The following is a 13379-nucleotide window of genomic DNA, read 5'->3' on the forward strand; positions in this document are numbered from 1 at the left end:
GTCACATAAATGCCACTTAGAATCCGCCCTACAATTTCCCACCTAGATACCTGAAGGGTTCCAGAAGGATCTAATTCTGCCTGTCATACCCACCTAGTAGGGCAAAAACAGAAGATCCAGACCGGGATGGGGTATCACTAACTGTACAACTACTTTTGACTATTTGTGCCTGCCGAAAAGGGATGGAATAACTGATGAAAACTGACCCAAAAGGGAGCCTCCTCTCTTAGGTTCCTGTCCTTCCAAGCCCTATTGGAAAGACCTCTTCCAAAAGATCCTTCTCTCTCCAAGCAACATGCCTGACTCAAGCTAAGCACCCCCAGCTCACACTCCACGGGGGCACCAACGCGTCTGCCCCGCCTTCTCCTGCCTCAGGTGCTCTGGCCAGAAAAGCTTTCAGGATCCACTGCCTTCCTGCCCTCCTCCCACAGCAGGGCCCTCAGGGTATTCCTTTAAGATCTGTAACACACGGAGACAGACAGATGTTTTGGTAAGTAGAGGTTTTATTCAGGTTTCCAGGGGTATCTGAGTAGGGGCGTCTGCTACCAACATACCCCTCCGCCTTGGAACTCGGGCCTTTCCCCATCCGGACTCCCCCATCCGGACTCCCCCACCCCCGCCTCCGCCCCAACCCAACCCAAGCCACTGCCACTATCCCTCCCAGCCCCCAGGCAAAGACATTGAGTTTTGTTTGCTATCCGATTTGTCCGGATAATTGCCTCGACTTTGCACTTCGCTTTGCCCGCGTGTATCCGGCTTTGGGCCCCTTCTTCACCGGTTCGCAGAGCACTTTCTGGGAAATTCCCCTTCCGGTAAGGGAGTCAGCGCGCGCCCGGGGTGAGGGTTCACAATGCCCAGAAGAAGCCTCCCCACCTCCCCCACCCCCGATTCAGAAAGCTCACCCCCAGCCCCCACGCAGTGGGGATCAGAGGGAAGCAAGGAAGTACTCGGGCCCGACACCGGCTCCGGGATCAGGGCCCCCGGCCACTCCCCGCGCCGAGCGCAGCCCGCCGGGAACCAATGAACCGTGTGGGAGCAGGGCTCGGCCGTACCTCCAGACTCCGGGGAAAAGCTGGGGTTTGCAGAGCGCGCCACAGGATTCGCGAGGGCAGGGAGAATCCCTGGGGTCTTTCCACCTCCCCTTTCTCAGGTCCGCAGCCCCGTGTCTTCTTCCCAAGCCCCCACTTTTCTTCCCCTAAAGTTCGGTCCACGTGGTCTTCTCTCGCTCGCCGCGGCGGCCTGGCCCGGTGAAAGCGGCTGCACCTGCTTTAGGCGAATTATGGTAGCGCTAGAAGTTGGTCTCCCCTCCCTCCACCGCTCGCTCGCTCGCTCGCTCGCTCCCTCCTCCCCGGCTCTCTCCGCGCGCTCCCTCCTTCCCCTTCCAGCCCGCGTCCCCCGCCCCCTCCCGCCCCGCCCGCGCGCCGCCCGCTCGCAGCCACTCGCATTCCGGGCTCAGTCGCAGCCCCTCGGAGTCCCGAGCCGGCCGCCCCTGCGGACCGGACAGCGCGACCGGCTGCCGGGACGGAGCCCCCAGCCCGCGAGGAGGGCGCGGCGCAGGCGGCGGCGGCGCGGCGGGGAGGAGCCCGGGCCGGAACCAGGGCTGGGCCGGGGGCGGGGACGCCGGGGTCCCGGAGCCCCGGAGCCGGAGCGAGCGAACAAGCGTCGCGGGAGCACCGGGAAGAAGGAGCACCGCCGCCGGAGCGAGCCGAGCTGCCCACAAAGTGCGATGCCCCGGCGGGGCTAGGGCGCGCGGCGGCCGGCGCGGCGCGGCGCGGAGGGAAGACGCCCGGGAGCTGCGCGGCGCCGGGAGGCGCGGAGGGGCAGCCCCAGCGGGCGGCGGCGGGCCCGGGCTGCGACCCGAGCGAGCCCCATGCCCCGCGCGGGCTGACGGGCCGGAGCCCCACGGAGCGGCCGGGCCGGACAGGTAGGTGGCGGGCCGAGCCCGGGGACGCGAGTGGGGGCTGGGCCGGCGACCAGACCAACTCCCAAGCTCGCGCACTCTCTCGGCCGCTCGCTGGCTCACTTTGTGTTTGCAAACTGCCCGCCGGAGCCGCGCCGGGCGCCGGGAGGAGCCGGGCCCAGGCCGGCGCACTTTGTTCCAGCCGGGGCCGGCTGCGGCGCCCTGACCCCGCGCCGCCACCACACCCCGCCCCCGGCCTGGGCCCCCGTGGCCCACAGCCGCCTTGGGAACAGGTGGGGGCTACGGCGGGGCGGCGGGAGGTGGGGGCAGCCGGAGGTCGGCGGGGAGGGGGGGTTGGAAAGGCTACTAGGGCCCGCCCTTCCCCCAGAATCTGGGCCCCGCCCCCTCCCGGCCTGGCGGCAGGGAGTGGGGTGTAAGGGGGCGCGACCCCCCCACCCGGCCCCCGCCCGAGTCAAACAAAGAGTACTTCTCGGCCCGGACTTTCCTGAGCTGGGGAGGGAAGTGGTGGCTCGCGCTCCCCCAACCCAACCCCAGTCTGTCCAGGATTCCCCGAGACGCGCCGGAGGCAGATGGGGGGGGGGGGCAGCGGTCGCACCCGCCGCGTCGCCTCTGGTGAGAGGGGGACTTGTTTTGCTGGGCTCGCGCCTTGGAGGTTCCGGGGCCAGTCAACCCGGTCCCCCCATGGCTCGGCCAGATCGCAGATAGAGCGGAAAACTTCTTGGGGACTTAAGAGCGTCTGGAAACGGCGCCTGTGCTGGAGGGCAGGGGACGGACCCGGCGGATACCTTTATTCACTGCATTTGGGGAGAGCCACCCCCACCCCCAACCGCCTCACCATTTTGGGGGGGAAAGGGTGGGCAGCAGCAGGGTTCCGAGGCCCCCAGGGAAGAGGGTTCCCGAGTAACCAAGCAGGACGCCCCTCAGACTGCCGACCCCAGTGTCTCCTCCCGACGGCCCCCCACGGACACCTCTCTGACCGGCAGTCACCCCGGCGGCGCTCCGACCCCGCGCTCCGCGTCAACTCCAGACTAACTTGGGGCTGAGCCCGGGCAAAGCCTGTGGCGCTAGAATGTGGGGCGTCCTGAGCGACCCGGAGTCCCGGCCTCCCCGGCAAAGGACCGTGTGATTTCGCGGGACGCGGATTCTGAGACAGAGGCCCAAACGGCTGCGGATGCCTTCCTACAACTGGGGCGACCTCGTGAACACGGCCGCGTCCCTCCCGGACCCTCTAGGTTGTAGGGAAGATGATACGGGAACAAGGAGACCCTGAGCCTATAGAGCGCCCGGCTCAAACCTTGGCAGTCCAGCTTCTCTTGTCAACCCCGCCTGGCTGATTTCCTCGGTCCCTCCGCGTCTGGGGTTTAAGGCGTCTGGAGATCACCTTGTTTCTCGCACCCCAACACCGGATCTCCCTGCAGACTGGCCTCGGAGTCTGGAGCAGGGGTTCAGATGGGGGGATGAAAGAGCAAACCCGAGTCTGAAGCTGTCATCCCTGCAGTTCCTGAGAAAGCCCAGGAGCATTTTGGCCAATGCGGGTTTTTACAGCATCTTCATCCCCCTTTTCAAGCACCGCCTGGATTGTCCCAGGGCGAACTGTGTTGGGTCTGGGATTGAGGGCCCCGGGAGTAAAGCTTGAAGGATAGCAGGGGTTGTGTCAGAGACTGGCCAGGGTGTGCCCCCATTTCCCACGCAGAAAGAAGGTGCAACAGGACCGCTAAAAGGCCTGTAGAAGTGGGAGGGTCTGACCAGTCCCACCCGAGAGGGCAGTGGGTAACCCAGACTCGACACTGAGAATGTGAACCCAGAAACTCACTTTTAGCAGAGAACCAGGACTAAACGATTCTAGCGCCAGGCATTTTAAGCCCCTGACTTCTGGTGAGCCAGCGGGTGGTCACAGGGGCCGGAAAGGCAGGGATGGCCGCATCTCAGCTGCCCAAATGAGAGACACACTTGCTTCAGACAGCCCTTGCCTCAGACAGTCCCCACGCAAATAGGCAGAAAATTGCTTCGGGGAATGGGAGGTCTGCAGGCTTGTTTTGTTTTGTTTTAAACTTGAGAAACTTTGTCTTGCCTGGGTTCTGGGGTTCTTTGTCACCTGGCAGGCTGGAGGAAGGGCCCAGGACTGCTTTAGGCACCTGGATGGCTGGCTTGCTCTGGCTGTTTTAGATCTGAGCCTCTCAAAAGCGGGGATGTGCCTCGGGAAGGGGGGGGGGCGGGGAGCACTCCCTGTCTGGTGTTGCTCCCACTTTTGTCAGCCAGGCAAGGTAGCATGGGGAGGAGAGGGTGCTGTGGGGGCGCAGTCCCCCAAACATACCCAGGACCCCAGTAGGATGGGACTCTGCTCCCAGACCCTCAGCCTACTACCTTACCCTGATCCCAACCTTAGCCCTGAGTTAGGGGAGACTATGGGAACCGTCCCTCTTGGCACTAAGCCATTGGGTGTCTGGGTGGGGTTTTCTATCCTTCTCCCAGTCCTGGGCAGGTTTCCCAGGAGTTATGGAGTTGGGGAACCCCTGAGCCCTGAGGAGAGAAAGGCCTGACACCAACGCTGGGGAATGCCAGGGGTAGGGCAGGTTGGGCCCTTCTCCAACCTAGACACTGATACCCCCACCCCCTTTCCCCTGCCTTTGGCCAGAAACTTCCTTTCTGGCTGCCAGCAGGTAGGTCCCTTCTTGCCAGGAATGTGCATATCCTGCTGGGCCCCTACTCCAAGCACACTTCTTCCTTGGCCGGGGTGGGAGAGAAGGCAGCGGGACTTGGTGGTGGTGGTTGGGGGGGCTTCCTTTGATCAATAATTCCCCCAAGTGTTTGCCGAGCCCCCCCACTCCCCCACCCCCGCTTGTCTGTGTGGGCAGGTCCCCTGCTGGGCACTAGAGAGCCCTAGCAAGAGGCTCTGATCCTCTGTTGCCCAGGTAGGAGAGACAGACAAGATGTCACATCAGGGAGAAGAGAGTGGGAGCAGGGTGTCTGTTTCAGAGGGAGAAGTGTGAGCTGTGATGGAAAGGACAGGTCATCTCTAGAAGGCCCTGGTGCTCTGCCACACCTGGCCTAGCCGTACCCTCTCTCCCGACATCCTAACCCTTCTCTGTGCCCCTGCCTCGGTAGTTTGCCTGTCTTTCCAGCTGAAATGCAAACCCCCCACGTCTATCCCCAGCGCAATGACTTTACTTTCCTGATAGCACAAAGCGTGCAAAATAATTTCTTCTACCCACGGAGTTCCACACAGCGTCTCTTCATGATCTTTCTACTCTCCCAGCTTCCCCAGAACCCAGACCCCGCAGGTGCTACTTTTGACAGGATTTCACTGGCCAAAGTGGTTTCCTTGGACTTGGTTCCAGAACTCTGGAGCCCGGGGCAAGTAACTCTAGCCAGCCCAAGGCAGAACATGGGTTAGGGTGGAAAAGGCTTTGGACCCCACCAGCCATGATGGGACTCTGGGTGAACTTAATTAAGCTCTTGGAACCTCAATTTTCCTCTGTGTAAAATGGGTCAATAATAACCACCTTAGAGAGTCCATTTGGGAGTTGAATGTAAGGTACCTAGCGCTGACCGAGGAGTGGTTTTTATTATGAGACTCTGAGCATTGCCAGGACGCACGCTGGACTGAATGTTGGAAATGCTTGCGTTTGAACTTCCATTTCACAAGCTGGGGGCAAATGAAGCCCAGAGAGAAGAAGCAACTTGTCTGAGGTTACACAGCCAGTCAGTGGGAGAGCTGGGGCTAAAATGTGGGGCTCCTGGGCGCCTGGGTGGCTCAGTGGGTTAGGCCGCTGCCTTCGGCTCAGGTCATGATCTCAGGGTCCTGGGATCGAGTCCCGCATCGGGCTCTCTGCTTGGCAGGGAGCCTGCTTCCTCCTCTCTCTCTCTGCCTGCCTCTCTGCCTACTTGTGATCTCTCTCTGTCAAATAAATAAAAATAAAAAAAAAAAATCTAAAAAAAAAAATAAATAAAATGTGGGGCTCCTAACTCGAACTGGGCTTGAGCCTCTGCTGTGGGGCAGGGAGAAAGGAGGGGACAGAAGGGCTTCTCAGCTCCTGCCCTCGCTCCTTTACAGACTCAGGCCTGAGCTGCCCCCTCTGCACTCCCGGTGAGAAGGCTGTGTTTTCTCCTCCTGCCTTCCCTTTAAGGGGGGGGGTCTAGGTTCAGAACCTGGCATTTCCCACCTCCACGTGACTTTGGAACGATGCAGTCATATGTTACCCCCCCAAACACACACACACACACCACCCTTTTAAGATGCTCATGGAGACAAAAGAAAATGCAAGGGATAATTCCCCAGAGTGTAGAGAAGGAAAATGGCTGGCACCACCTCCAGAAAGGGAGACTTCTGGGGTTTGGAACCCCAGGCTACACAGTCTTAGAGCAATTCGGGACCTACCTGTGGATGGATCATCTCAAAGAAGAAAAAAAATACTCGACTTCAGCCTATAAGTTCCTGGCTTTTTCAGCATTGCCTTTCTGGATTCTACAGGAATGGATCCCTTCATCCAGTCCCGCCATGGGTGATCGTGGAATGATAGCAGGAACCATTTACTTCCAAGCCCTATGGCTGCCCATACAGTGGTCTGGTGAGATGGCACCCAGTGGGCCCCTCATGGAGCCTGGACTCAGGGCACACCTGCCTGAGCTAGAAATGGAGAGCTCCCAGCAGGGAAAGTGCATGCATCAAAATGTCCTGTGCCCCAAGGGGGCCATCCAGATCTGGGCATGGCAGATGTTCTTCCTTTCCTTGATCCCCATCCCAGGCCTCCTCCTTTCCGGTCTTTGCCAGGCTGTCCCTCACTCCAGTGCAGCCCCGCACCCTCTCCCCACCCTGGCCAGAGCCATGCAACCTGTGTCCAGAATCCTGGTAGCTCTGCTGACCTCATAGGTCCCAGTCCTCTACCTACTTGGAGCCTCCAGAGCTAGGGCCTGAGGCGCACTGGGCTCATTGGTAGTGCTGATAGAGGTAGCTGGGGTTTTCTCCCACTCCCAGCTGATTCCAATGAAACCTGACCTGGGCTACCTTGCAAAATGGGGGCAGGGTGGATAGGGGGTTTTCCTCACACATAAGAGTGGAATGTGTGGAGTAGCGACCCTTTGGCATTTGTTCAAGGTAGTCAGGGTCAGCAGGTGGAAGTTACCTAGAATTCTCACCAGCAGCAGAGGAGGGACAAAGGACAGCAACTTAAGGGCAGGGTGACTAGGAATGGAGACCAGGAGGACTGCTGTCCAAGCCAAAAACATTGTGGAGCGCTTAGTGTGTGCTGTGGCAAACATGAGGGTTGGGGGAAGAGCTTTAATAAGAGGTGACTGGATTGCAACTTGGACAATCAGAAATGGAGCAAACACCCTAGGCTGATCTTTCAGATAGCCCTGGAAGCAGGGCTCTGGTGTGACGCTGGGGGGCCGTGTTAACCGGATGCCTCTGCTGGCCTGGGAGGGCCCTCAGGAGGTCTGTGCTGTGTGAAGGGAAACTGGGGGGCGGTGGGCGAGTGGGCTCCCGTTCTGGGCTCCTCAACCCGATGAGCTCCCTCGAATTGAGCTGCGCAGCTCTGGAGCCCACACTTCCGGGAGACCTAGGCTGAAAGAAATTGGTCCCAAAAAAGGGTAGTGGTGTACTTCCTGCTTTCCTTCAGGGGTTCCCGTGCCAGATGTGCATCTGCACCCTGCGAGGAAGGGTGTGCCGGCTGGGGAGAATATTGGGTAGAGATTGAACGGCGGGATTTACGGGAGACCCAGGGAGTGGCTGCAGCTGTAAGCGTTTAGGGAGCAAAGCGCTCAGCGTGGAGAAGCTCCCTATCTTTTCAAGGCTTCCCATATCACTGGATCAGAGCAGGAGGTGCTTGCGAAGGTCGGATCTTAAGGATGCAGAGTTGGTCGACTTAGGGGAAGCCTCCAGAATCTACCCCCCGGGAGAACCAGGGCTACTGGCCTTCCCTCCCAGCTCAGCGCACTTGCCCAGGGTTGCTTGCCTCGCCAGCATTGCCCGGAGCCTCTTCAAGCACATCCGTGCAAGTTACAGGAAGCTCCTTAATCTCTGAGCTCCGGGATGCTGCACTACGGCCGGAGCGCCGGAGATACAGCCTGGAACTCGGGACCCACTCCGCCCAGTGCCCCGGGGTCTAGGGAATGTTGAAAGAGGGGGCTGCTGGTCCTTTAGCCAGCGGGAGGGCCGCCTCCTCCCCGAGGGCTGCACTCCTCTCACTTGGGGCTGACCTCGCAGGTCTGGGTGGTAAACAAGGTCTGGATTCACTGACCAGGGTCACCCGTACGCCCGCTGCTACCAACTTCCTAATCCCGTGTAAGACCTTAGCCATGGCCCACTTCTTTCTGGGCCAAGGTTTTCCTAACTGCACAACTGGGAACACAGGCAGTCTCTTCTCCCAGGCTTCCCTGGGCCGAAACTCCGCGTTGGGCATCAGGCGAAAAGAGAACCGGAAGGTCTCCGCGCACTCTCTCTTTGTTCACCGCGGCGGGAGCCTCCTGCCTCCGCCGCTCCTTCCCGAAAGGGGCGCTGTGGAGTGCGGGGCAGGCGGCCCGCGGCCCAGGCAAGGTTCCTCCCTTCCCAATTAGGCAGCGGAGCCTGATTAAAAGGGGGTGCTGCCCGCCCCCTCCTGCCCGATCTACATCGACGAGATTTCCCTTCATCAGAATCTCACATCCTCCAGAAATTAATTTGATGCCTCTTGTTATCAATTAATTGAATCTCGTTGGGAGAGAGAGCTCAGCGAGGCGGGCCGCGGCTTGGCCCTGGTGTGCCGCTGGTCTGCCCTCCCCCTCACATCAGGACAGCCTCACCCCCTCCCCATTTCTCTTGTTTCTGCCTTGCTCATAATTCCACTTATTTTCTAAAATATAGCCACCGCTGTGAATCCTTTTGCCCAGTTTGGCTTGGATGGGTCCCCATGGATGGGGCACTGCCTGGGATTTACCCTTCCTGAGCTGAGGAGGGGGCCATGTGGGGGTTCCTCTCCCCTGGGCCCTCTTCCATCCCTCTGTAAATCAACAGAACCACAGCGCTGGGGAATTTGGCCCTGACCCTGACCATGTGTACTCCAGGGGCTGCTGGTGAGAAACTTGGAGAGGAGGACTGGGGGAGGCAGAGCTAGGGACGGATGGCAAGGATCCTCCCCCACTAGACACACACACCCTAGTTGGAGGAGGCGATACTGGAGGGCCAGGCTAGGGGCCTGTCCGCCAGCAGGATTTTGTCCTTGTGAAAGTTTCATCTTTTTTAGAGGAGGTGATTAGGAGCTGTTGCCCCTGCCAGGGCTGATCTGTTCAGTGAAGGGGCAGTGGGCACAGATGTGTGGTACCTCCTAGCCGCCCAAGAGCAAAGTTGGGCATCTGCAGGAACAAGAAGGTAAATGAGAGATGAAGGAGGAAGGTTCTAGAAGACATCCCAATCTGGGAGGGGGATGTGGCCGATACAGGGTACAACTAAGTGGTTACCAGACCCTGACTTGGGAGCTGTGCTTTGCTGTTCCACATACCTTCCCTTGTCCTGCTCCTCAGGACAGCCCTGGGAGATTGTCCAGGTGATGATCTGTATTACTCTCAATTAATGGTGAGGGACCCAGGCCTGGAGAGGTCATGTAACTTGCCCTGGGTCACACAGCTAACTGAAACATGCTTCTCTGGAATGCTGGCCATAAGGGCTGAGGTCACAAATTGACCAACTTCACCCTTTAGGCGTTTTGTTGATGCACACAAAGCTTATTACAAGGGTATGTACGTTTCACACAGATATCCCCACTTTGGCTTCTTTTGAAACACCCAGACCCCGTCACTCTCAGCTTGCATTTCTGCATGTGGTAAGGACACACTGGGATTGAGTGTCCCGTGCTCCTCACCTGGCCTTCTAGGTGACAGGCCTAGCCCCCAAGGGCATTTTGGGTAGTAATTCTGTCTTGGAGATTTCACCTGTCCTCTGTACTCTCCAAGGAGGAACTCTGGGGAAAGGGGGGTGGCCTGAGAGACTCTTCAAGGCCTTTACTAGAGCTCAGAGAAGACCTTTAAGGACACTGCGACCCCACGTGAATTCCCACACAACTTTTCAAAACTGGTGTGGGGGGGATAATTGTCCCTTGGAGCCTGTCCTAAGCTGAAACCAGCCCATCCCTGCCCAGGTGAGCCTCTCTGTGAAAGTGGTCAGCCTCTTACCTGTCTCCCAAACTTACTTACTTTTTGTGGGGGAAGGGAGAGACTTTCTCCCAAGAATAAAACCTCAGTTGGCAACAAGAGAGGAACTGGGCAGAAGTCACCTTTCTGAAACTCATTTTGGAACAGGGCAAGAGGGTGCTGATGCTTATATATTCAGATGTGGGTGTGTTCTGGATGCCCCTTGAGTTGGTCCCGAAGATCCCTGTAAATGCCACATGTGAACATCATCGGGGAGACAGAGAGAGGGCCCAGGGCTGGTCAGGCAGGTGGGGCGGGAGGCAGTCAGGGACCCCAGGAAGGGCCAGATCCCATGGTGTGTCCCAGGTTGGCTGAAGCCCCTCCTTTGCACACGGGAGCCCCCTGGTGCCAAGGGCACTACCAGAACCAGGCTCCAGATGGCCACTCAAGCCCTGGATGAGTCGCCCCCACCCCTTAACCAGCGCCCCCCCCCCACATAACACGTCACTATTTAATTAGCCGTCTCTGATTAACCAAACTTGGCATTCGGCTTCTCTTGCCCTCATCTTTCCCAGCTCCGAATCAATGGCTTTGATATGCTAATTAGGGAGTAATTTAATTTCAAAAGGCCGCAATTAACAAGGGTGTTGTGGACATGCTGTAGTTAAGCGGAGTAATCTAATTTGCATTAGTAACAAGCAGGGACTAATTAGAAGCTTAATTAGACACTTAGATGGCTCTTATGTTTACTTTCTTAATGAGATGGAGTGGGATCTTTGGTTCTCTTTCCTTTTTCTTTCTTTCTTTCTTTCTTTTTTTTTAATTGTTAATTCTTCCTCTTGGTGTGGTTCTAGGAAAGAGTGTTGAGGGAGGCCACCTTGCTAGGGCCTGGTGGGAGCATTTTAGGGCCTGAGTGGGTGTAAAGGACACTGTGGGGGGCGGGCAGTGGTGAGGAAAGGTTCAGATTCCAGGGAGATTCCAGAATGACTGCCCTCCGGGCCTTAATGACCTCTGAGGTGGGATTCAGGAGAAGAGCACTGATTTGGGAGTCAGGAGAGCTATAGGGTTTCTGTTGGGCTCAGCCTCCTAGCAGCCAGGTGACCTTGTCAAGTCAGTAGGCATCCTCTAAGTGTCCTTCCCTCTTTATCTGTCAAATGAACACCAGGTTGTGTGCAGAAGAGTGAAGGGGGACAGTGTATGGGAAAGGGCTTCAAGGAGAATGGTTGTTATTAAAATAAAATATAGTCACAAACTGTGTGCCCAGGTTTCTCTTCCTTGTGACTCAGCTTAGAAGTCACCTCCCACCAGAAGAGCCTTCCCAGAGTGTCCACATTCCCTCTAGGCACCCACAGCCAGCCCGCCGGTGTCAACGTAACATAACATTTGTAAAGTTGTGCACCATAAAGAGTAGAGGCTCTCAACCCTGGCTGCAATTGAAGTGTAAGATTTTATTTTTTTATTTACTTGAGAGAGAGAGAGGGAAGGAGCACTAGTGGGAAGAAGAGCAGAAGCAGAGGGAGAAGATGACTGCCCACTGAACAGGGAGCTCAATCCCAGGACCCTGAGATCATGACCTAAGCTGAAGGCAGACGCTTAACCTGCTGAGGCATCCAGGCACCGCTGCAATTGACATTTAGAATACTTGGACAAGATTTTTAAATTATCCGTGCCTGGGTCCTACTCCCCAGAGTCCAATTTATTTGACGCAGGGTGCAGCCTAAGTATTGGGTATTTTTCTTAACACTGTGTTTGTCTGGGTGTCTGTCTTTCTCTTTCACCAACATGTAAGCCTCCCAACAGCAGGGGCTGTGTTTTGTTCCCTCTTTATGCCCAGAGCCCTGTGTTCAGTATTAGTTGCAGGCAGAGGCCCACGAGCCTGCTGTGTACCCTCTGGTGGGTGTGTAAACTCACCCAGGTTTGACAGCATCTGCAGTGTTGCTTTTTGAAAGCCTTATGCAGGATCTGAGAATCTTCTGGAAACAGACCTGAGGAGAATGGAGGGAAAATGCTAAAAAGGTGAGGGGCTCATGAGTCCTCGAGGATGTGGGTACATTGTCGAATGGAGGATAAAATTGGTACAAATTTTATGGATATCAATTAGGGAATAAATGTATTAACAGCCTTAAAATTACACAGTTCTAAAAAAAAAAAAAACACAGTTCTACCTAAACACGTATGTTTTTTTTTTTAAGATTTTATTTATTTATTTGACAGAGAGATCACAAGTAGGCAGAGAGACAGAGAGAGATGAGGAGAAGCAGGATCCCTGCTGAGCAGAGATCCCGATGCGGGACTCGATCCCAGCCCCTGGGATCATGACCTGAGCCGAAGGCAGAGGCTTAAACCACTGAGCCACCCAGGCACCCTCTAAACATGTATCTTAAGCATATAGTTAGAAAGGTCGAGTATTGCTTTCATATAAGGGTGTTTATTGCAGCATTGTAGTTTTAAAAAAAAAAAAAAAGGTATAGTCGGGATGTCCAACTCTAGGGGATTGGTTAAATAAATTCTGGAACGTGCAACCCATTTGAGCAACTATGTGACCACTAAAAACTGTTGCTTAAAATATTTGATGTCATGTGGAAATGGTTATGATAGTAAGTGGTGAGTGGAAAAATAGGAAAGTTCAAACCATGTACAGATTATGACCCCAATTTCACTTTTTAAATGTTTATATGCCAAAGAGAGTGAAAATGAACTGACTGGAAGGGGGTGGATCCCAAAGGCTAGCTTTCTGGGTGGCACAATTATGGGTATTACTTTTTTTTCTTTATACTTTTTTTTTTTTTCTCTTCAAAATTTTCTGCCAAGGTGTCTGTTACTTTTAAGATTAAAAAATGGAGTTACTTGAAACTTGGGAGAGAACTTGAAGCAGCACAGAATGGTGGTTCACCTTCCAAGTCAGGGACTTGTTGTCGCCTTTTGTTTATTTATTTATTTTTAATTGATGTTATTTACTTATTTGAGAGACCGGAGAACGCATGTGTTCCTGGGGACAAAGGGGCAGAGGGAGAAGCAGACTCCCTGCTGAGCAAGGAGCCCCACACAGCTCCAACCCCAGACCCTGAGGTCATGACCTGAGCCGAAGGCAGACACTTAACTGACTGAGTCACCCAGGCATCCTTATTGCCACCTTTTAGAGAGGCAGGTCCTCACCCTGCCACTTGCCCTAAGTTCCTCAGGCTCTGAAATTTTGTGTGGCAAGGCCTTGAATGGTCCCTAACATCAGGGCGTGTGGCTGCTAATGTGTCATTTCGGGAGAATCTTGGGAGTACAGAGGGAAGCCTAGGTGCCTGCCTCTGACCCACACAAAGGAGAGTCCCAAAGTACAGGGACAACGTGGGCTTAGAGAGGG

General features: G+C 56.0%; 1 protein-coding gene across 4 annotated transcripts in view; it reads left to right on the forward strand.

The window, feature by feature from the left end:
• Window positions 1-1803: 1803 nt before the first annotated feature.
• Window positions 1804-13379, forward strand: part of FOXP4 (forkhead box P4) — a 51728-nt gene continuing 40152 nt past the window's right edge. For all 4 annotated transcript variants that reach the window (XM_059177910.1, XM_059177911.1, XM_059177912.1 and 1 more), the window contains exon 1: window positions 1804-1924. The gene's annotated coding sequence lies outside the window, so the exon portion shown is untranslated. The remainder of the gene's footprint in view (window positions 1925-13379) is intronic.

This window comes from Mustela lutreola, chromosome 6 (assembly GCF_030435805.1).
Source record: "Mustela lutreola isolate mMusLut2 chromosome 6, mMusLut2.pri, whole genome shotgun sequence".
NCBI lineage: Eukaryota > Metazoa > Chordata > Mammalia > Carnivora > Mustelidae > Mustela > Mustela lutreola.